The sequence below is a fragment of the Eubalaena glacialis genome, chromosome 8, assembly GCF_028564815.1.
Source record: "Eubalaena glacialis isolate mEubGla1 chromosome 8, mEubGla1.1.hap2.+ XY, whole genome shotgun sequence".
Classification (NCBI taxonomy): Eukaryota; Metazoa; Chordata; class Mammalia; order Artiodactyla; family Balaenidae; genus Eubalaena; species Eubalaena glacialis.
In genome coordinates, this window is record NC_083723.1 from 51,762,088 (window position 1) to 51,770,387 (window position 8,300).

General features: G+C 41.0%; 1 non-coding gene and 1 pseudogene across 1 annotated transcript; both read left to right on the forward strand.

Annotated features, from left to right (window-relative positions):
- Positions 1–5,943: 5,943 nt before the first annotated feature.
- On the forward strand, positions 5,944–7,281 carry LOC133096188 (nucleosome assembly protein 1-like 1; annotated as a pseudogene).
- A 107-nt stretch (positions 7,282–7,388) lies between these two features.
- Positions 7,389–7,495, forward strand: LOC133097091 (U6 spliceosomal RNA). Its single transcript, XR_009701964.1, has one exon. It is a non-coding gene; the product is annotated as a U6 spliceosomal RNA (small nuclear RNA).
- The last annotated feature ends 805 nt before the right edge of the window (positions 7,496–8,300 follow it).

An 8,300-nucleotide genomic window follows, 5' to 3' on the forward strand; every position in this document is an offset into this window, starting at 1 on the left:
TACATGAAGAGATGTTCAATATTACTAATCATCAGGGAAATGCAAATCAAAACTGGAATGAGATGTCATCTCACAGGTGTAAGGATGGCTATTATCAAAAAGACAAGAGGGCTTCCCTGGTGGCGCAGTGGTTGAGAGTCCGCCTGCCAATGCAGGGGACACGAGTTCGATCCCTGGTCTGGAAGGATCCCACATGCCACGGAGCAGCTAAGTCCGTGCGCCACAACTACTGAGCCTGTGCTCTAGAGCCCGTGAGCCACAACTACTGAGCCCACGTGCCACAACTGCTGAAGCCCGCACGCCTGGAGCCCGTGCTCCGCAACAGGAGAAGCCACCGCAGTGAGAAGCCCGCGCACTGAAGCAAGGAGTGGCCCCCGCTCGCCACAACTAGAGAAAGCCCGCGCGCAGCAACAAACACGCAACACAGCCAAAAATAAATAAATAAATAAAAAGACAAGAGATAACAAGTGTCGGCAAGGATATGGAAAAAAGGAACCTTTATACACTATTGGTGATGTAAACTGGTACAGCCACTATGGAAAACAGTATGGAGTTTCCTCAAAAATTAAAAATAGAACTATCATATGATCTAGCAGTTCCACTTCTGGGTATATATCCCATGTTCATTACAGCATTAGTCACACTAGTCAAGGCATGAAAACAACCTAGGTATCCATTGACAGATGAGTGGATAAAGAAAATGTGATGTATATATACAATGGAATATTATTCAGCCACAAAAAGAAGGAAATACTGCAATTTGCAACAACATGGATGATCCTTGAGGTTATCATGCTATGTGAAATAAGCCAGACAGAGAAAGACAATACTGCACGGTATAACTTATATGTGGAATCGCAAAAAAAAAAAAAGAAGTCTTACTCATAGAAACAGAGAGTAGAATGATGGCTGCCAGGGACTGGGAGGTGGGAAAATAGGGAGAGGCTGGTAAAAGGTACAGACTTTCAGTTATGAGATTAGTAAGATCTAAAGATCTAATGCGTAAGATGGTGACTATAGTTGATAATACTATTGTACTTTATAGTTGAAATTTGCTAAGAGAGTAGAACTTAAGTGTTCTCACCAAGGGAAAAAAAGTAAATATATGAGGTGACGGATGTGTTAATTAACTCGAAGGTGGGAATCCTTTCACAATGTATACGGATATCAGATCATGTTATAGGCTTTTAATATATTACAACTTTATTTGTCAATTATACCTCAATAAAGCCGGAAAAAAAGAAAGCGAGGAAAGAAATAAAATAGTTGTCTAGAAAAGGAGAGTAAAGAGATTAGGGAAATATATTGTTGGGTAGCATTAAGGGCCCACTTGAGGTTAGTGGTCATAAACTTGAAGAGAGAACAGTTAGCATAATAGAATGCTTTGGTTCGGCCACATTCAGCTGCATGGTGTAGGCTCTGGGTAGTTGGATAACTGGATTTCACCAGGGACAAGTAAAAGTTGTGAGGATCCGTAGATTGATTGCCCTCATCAGATCAAAGGTTTGTGGAAATCAGACTGCTAGAAGGAATGGGCTAAACTGACAGGAGGTAGCGGTCAGAAAATGGACGGCGTGAATTGAAATGATGGAGACATTGCAATTAAAGTCAATGAGAAACAATGATAAGTGAGCAAGTGACTGAGGTAGGGTGGAGAGTAAGATTCTTGCAGGAGAGGAATACAAGGAACTGAGAGTCTAGGATGTTGTATGGATAGAGAAATCACCAAGATTTAAGACAGCTGCAGTGTTGAAGAGAATGACAGTGAAAGAGGAGCTCAAATCAGTAAATGACTGCAGTAAAGAGGAAGTGAGTGTCAAGCCTGATAAGAAATTCACAACTAAACTTTTTCTTAAGGATTTAGGGGAAGGGGTGGGAGGTGGGGGGGTGGTGTTTGAAAGCAGCGAGAAGATAAAATACTTCCCAGTCCTGTTACAAGAAAACACAGACACTAGTTGAGAAGGCTGCAGGTGAAGCAGTTCCTCCAAGACAGAGTCAGGGCATCTCAACCCGAGCCCTGCTGACGTTTGAGGCCAAAAGATTCTTTGTTGTTGGGGGCTGTCCTGTGCACTGTAGGATCTTTAGCAGCATCCCTGGCTTCTAACCACTAGTTGCTAATAGCATCACCTCTAGTGTGACAACCAAAAATATCTCCAGACATTGCAAAATGTCACCAGGGAGTGGGGCAAAATTACCCCCATTGAGAACCACTGAACTAGAGCAAGAAGGTGCAGGAAATATTCAAAGAAGAGATTTAAAACATAAGGGCGGGACCTCCCTGGTGGTCCAGTGGTAAAGAATCTACCTTCCAATGCAGGGGACGCGGGTTCGATCCCTGATCGGGGAACTAAGATCCCACATGCCGAGGGGCAACTAAGCCTGCGTGCCGCAACTACTGAGCCCGCACGCCTCAGCGAGAGAGCCTGTGTGCCGCAAACTACAGAGCCCACACGCTTTAGAGCCCGCGCACCACAACTAGAGAGAGAAAAACCCGCAAGCCACAACTAGAGAGAAACCCGCGTGCCGCAAGGAAGAGACTGCACGCCACAACAAAAGATCCCGCATGCCTCAACGAAGATCCCACGTGCTGCAACTAAGACCCAACGCAACCAAAAAATAAATAAATAAAAGAAAAAAAATAAAACATAGGGGAGTTTTGCAGATGATTAACCATGAGCCCCAGAAGGCAAAGAGGAAAAGGTGGGGATAAATTTAAGCTGAAAGTTCTTCTGTGCACCAGTCAAATCATACCACTGGCAGCTGACAGATCAAGGCTGGTCCTATCAAGGTGTTTAAAGATGAAGTGAAGTATCTCTGTTTTCTGCAAAGGTGTGTCTCTGCTCTCGAAGTTGCTCTCTTTGATATCACCATTGCCTAATGAAGGTTGGTGACAGGGACAATAAGTTAACAGACCTTGGTATTCCTGCAGCTCTTAAGACTTAAGCTCTACATCAGTGCAGGTCCAACTGCCAGTGATAAAATTCCATGGTGCATTGAGGTTGAAATATCCAACCAAGAATGTCATCACAGAAAGTTCTGAAAACTGGAAAAGATGCTATAAATTGAAATTAAGTTTAATCTGATTATTCTGTAAAAATAATGTTGGTGGTTGAAAATATTTTTGGAGTAATCAATACATTCACATGGTTCAAAATTAAGAAGGTACTGAATGGTTTATGGTAAAAAGACTCCTTTCACCTAGGTCTTTCAGTTCCCGCCCCCCAGGGAAAGAATGATATCAAGGTTTTTTATATCCTTTCAGAGATACTCTCTGTATATACAAGCCAATATGGATACGGAATAGATTTTTTTTTTTAAGAAACCTCTTATTTATTTATTTATTTGGCTGCGTCGGGTCTTAGTTGCAGCACTTGGGATCTTTGTTGTGGTGAGCGGGCTTCTTTCTAGCTGTGGTGCACGGGCTCTAGAGCATGCGAGCTCTATAGTTGTGGTGCATGGGCTCCGGAGGGCAAGGGCTCAGTAGTTGTGGCATGCAGGCTCTCTAGGTGTGGCAGGCGGGCTCTAGAGTGTGCAGGCTTAGTTGCCCCGCAGCATGTGGGATCTTAGTTCTCCGACCAGGGATCGAACCTGCATCCCCTGCAATCCACCCTGCAAGGTGGATTCTTAACCAGTGGACCACAAGGGAAGTCCCATGAATAGATTTTTTTTTTAATGTATTATATTCTTAGACATGATCACACCACTATCATATGCAAACAATTATAAATGATATTGTTATATACAGCAAGTTTAAAACTCATAATTTATATATCTGTATTAACAGGGTGTATAATCGATTACATATCATTTGATAGATCACACAGCATAATAACTTTTTTAATTAATTAATTTATTTTTATTTTTGGCTGCATTGGGTCTTCTTTGCTGCGTGCGGGCTTTCTCTAGTTGTGGCGAGCGGGGGCTACTCTTCATTGTGGTGTGTTTGCTTTTCATTGTGGTGTCTTCTCTTGTTGCGGAGCATGGGCTCTAGGCGGGCAGGCTTCAGTAGTTGTGGCCCGCGGGTTCAGTAGTTGTGGCCTGCGGGCTCAGTACTTATGGCTTGCGGGCTCCAGAGCACAGGCTCAGTAGTTGTGGCACACGGGCTTAGTTGCTCCGCGGCACGTAGGATCCTCCCAGACCAGGGCTCAAACCCCTGTACCCTGCATTGGCAGGTGGATTCTTAACCACTGCGCCACCAGGGAAGCCCTAATAATTTTTATACAGGGTCCTTCTATTACTTGTTTATAACACCTGACTCATTTTTACTGCTTCAATAAATTGAAAAGGAAAAAAAATCATCATCACAGGTTCATTGTTGCTTCATTGGGGCAATTTTGTCTGGCAGCATTTTGGAACCACTTAAAGTGATTAAGGGTCAACATAATAGTTTCACATTCCAGATAGACTGTTTAGCTTTCTCTCTCTTTGTTGATCTTTCTTTTCTTTCTTTCTTTTTTTTTTTTTTTTTTACTTATGGCATTTTAAAATTTGAGATATACTTCATATAACATAAAATTCACTAGTTTATACAATTCAGTATGTTTTGGTATATTTGGTCTGTTCTGTGACAACCATAACCACTATCTAATTTAGAACATTTCCATCACCCCAAAAAGAAACCTTGTACCCAGTAGCAGTTAGTCCCCAATTCCCCCTTCTCCTCATTCTCTGATAATCACTAATCTACCTTCTGTCTCTATGAATTTGCCTACACTGACATTTCACATTAATAGAATCATACAATATGTGGACTTTTATGTCTGCCTTCTTTGAATTTGTGTAATATTTTCAAGGTTCATCCACATTGTAGCGTATAACATTACTTCATTTTTTTATGGTTAAATAATATTATATTGTAGGGATATACCACATTTTGTTTATCCACTCATCAGCTGACACACATTTGTTTTGTTTTCACCTTTTGGCAGTTATGAACAATGCTTCTATAACTATTTGTGTACAAATTTTTGTGTGAACACACGTTTTCAATTCTCTTGGGTATACACCTAGAAGTGGAATTGCTGACTCATATGGAAATTCTGTGTTTAACTTTTCGAGGAACTGCCAAACTGTTTTCCACATCAGCTGCACCATTTTACATTTCCACCGACAATGTATGAGAGTCCCAATGTCCGATTTCTCTGCAACCCTCTCAACACTTGTTATTGTGTAGTTTTTACTTTTTTAATCTTTTTTAACTTTTATTTTATATTGGAGTATAGTTATGGTTTTGAAAAATTATTATTATAACCATCCGAGTATGTGTAAAGTGGTATCTCATTTGTGGTTTCCGTTTGCATTTCCCTAATGACCCATGATGTTGAGCATCTTTTCATGAGCTCATTGGCCATGGGTATATTTTCTTTGGAGAAATGTCTATTCAAGTCCTTCGCTCATGTTCAAATTGAACCATTTGGGGTTTTTTTCTTGAGTTGTAAGAGTGTTTTATATAGTCTAGATACTAGACTCTTGCAAATATTTTCTCCTATTCTGTGATTAGTATTTTCACTCTGTTGATAGTGTCCTTTGATACCCCAAATTTTAAAATTTTAAAATTTTGGGGGGGCTTCCCTGGTGGCACAGTGGTTAAGAATCCGCCTGCCAATGCAGGAGACATGGGTTCAAGCCCTGGATCCGGGAAGATCCCACATGTCGCGGAGCAACTGAGCCCGTGCACCACAACTACTGAGCCTGCACTCTAGAGCCTGTGAGCCACAACTACTGAAGCCTGTGCTCCTAGAGCCCATGGTCCGCAACAAGAGAAGCCACCGCAATGAGAAGCCCGCGCACCGCATCGAAGAGTAGTCCCTGCTCTCCGCAACTAGACAAAGCCCACGCGCAGCAATGAGGACCCAACGCAGCCAAAAATAAATAAATTAATTTTTTTTAAAAAAGAAAGAGCTTTTTTAGCACCATCTGCTCGCCACACCGCCTTCTGCTCCTCCCGTCGCCGTCCTGAGTCACTGCCTGCGCAGCTCTGGCCACCTGGCTCCCCATGCTAGCCACCGATATTTGGCGCTCATACAACATGGCAGACATCGACAACAAAGAACAGTCTGAACTTGATCAAGATTTGGATGATGTTGAAGAAGTAGAAGAAGAAGAAACTGGTGAAGAAACAAAAATCAAAGTGCGTCAGCTGACTGTTCAGGTGATGCAAAATCCTCAGATCCTTGCTGCCCTTCAAGAAAGACTTGATGGTCTGGTAGAAACACCAACAGGATACATTGAAAGCTTGCCTACGGTAGTTAAAAGACGCATGAATGCTCTCAAAAACCTTCAAGTTAAATGTGCACAGATAGAAGCCAAGTTCTATGAGGAAGTTCATGATCTTGAAAGAAAGTATGCTGTTTTCTATCAACCTCTATTTGATAAGCGATTTGAGATCATCAATGCCATTTATGAACCTACAGAAGAAGAATGTGAATGGAAACCAGATGAGGAAGATGAAATTTCAGAGGAACTAAAAGAAAAGGCCAAGATTGAAGATGAGAAAAAGGATGAAGAAAAAGAAGACCCCAAAGGAATTCCTGACTTTTAGTTGACCGTTTTTAAGAATGTTGACTTGCTCAGTGGTATGGTTCAGGAACATGATGAACCTATTCTGAAGCACTTGAAAGATATTAAAGTGAAGTTCTCAGATGCTGGTCAGCCTATGAGTTTTGTCTTAGAATTTCACTTTGAACCCAATGAATATTTCACAAATGAAGTGTTGACAAAGACATACAGGATGAGGTCAGAACCAGATGATTCTGATCCTTTTTCTTTTGATGGACCAGAAATTATGGGTTGTACAGGGTGCCAGATAGATTGGAAAAAAGGGAAGAATGTCACTTTGAAAACCATTAAGAAGAAGCAGAAACACAAGGGACGTGGGACAGTTTGTACTGTGACCAAAACAGTTTCTAATGACTCTTTCTTTAATTTTTTTGCCCCTCCTGAAGTTCCTGAGAGTGGAGATCTGGATGATGATGCTGAAGCTATCCTTGCTGAGGACTTTGAAATTGGTCACTTTTTACGTGAGCACATAATCCCAAGATCAGTGTTATACTTTACTGGAGAAGCTATTGAAGATGATGATGATGATTATGATGAAGAAGATGAAGAAGCAGATGAGGAAGGGGAAGAAGAAGGAGATGAGGAAAATGATCCAGACTATGACCCAAAGAAGGATCAAAACCCAGCAGAGTGCAAGCAGCAGTGAAGCAGGATGGTCTACCTTCTGCTTCCCTGGAAAGGATGAATTTACATCATTTGACAAGTCTATTTCAAGTCTTTTGTTGTTTGTTTGCTCATTTTTATTTTTGCAGCCTAAAATAAAAATGTCAAATATAATTTAAAAAAAAAGAAAAAAGAAGGAGAGAGAGAGGGAGAAAGAAAGAGAGAGAGTGCTTGCTTCGGCAGCACATATACTAAAATTGGAACGATACAGAGAAGATTAGCATGGCCCCTGTGCAAGGATGACACGCAAATTTGTGAAGCGTTCCATATTTTTGAAAAACAAATACCGTATGCTAACACATATATATGGAATCTAAAAAAAAAAAAAAAAGGTTATAAAGAACCTAGGGGCAGGACAGGAATAAAGGCACAGACGTAGAGAATGGACTTGAGGACACAGGGAGGGGGAAGAGTAAGCTGGGACGAAGTGAGAGAGTGGCATGGACATAGATACACCACCAAATGTCAGATAGATAGCTAGTGGGAAGCAGCTGCATAGCACAGGGAGATCAGCTCAGTGCTTTGTGACCACCTAGAGGGGTGGGATAGGGAGGGTGGGAGAGAGATGCAAGAGGGAGGGGATATGGGGATATATGTATACGTACAGCTGATTCACTTTGTTATACAGCAGAAACTAACACACCACTGTAAAGCAATTATACTCCAATAAAGATGTTAAAAAATAAAATAAAATAAAATAAAAACAAAAATACACCTTTAAAAAAAAAAGAGAGAGAGAGAGGAAGGAAGGAAGGGCGGAAGGGAGGAAGGGCAGAAGGGAGAAAGCGAAAGATAAAGAGAGGGTAGGAAAAATTGGATCATTGTAAATAAAAGAGATTAAAGAGATAAAATGAGAAAAAGCAATCTTGGTGCTTGATTAGATCCAGATTTTAACAAAAAAATTTAAATGAGTTTTGGGACAATAGTGGAAATTCGATAATGAACTATTAGGTAGTATTAGGCAATTATTGTTAAAGTTTAGGTGTGATGATGGTATTGTAGGAAATAATATTGCAGTTATATAAGAAAAGTCATTTTTTAAGAGATGCATGTTGAAACAGTTATGCAGTATCAGAATA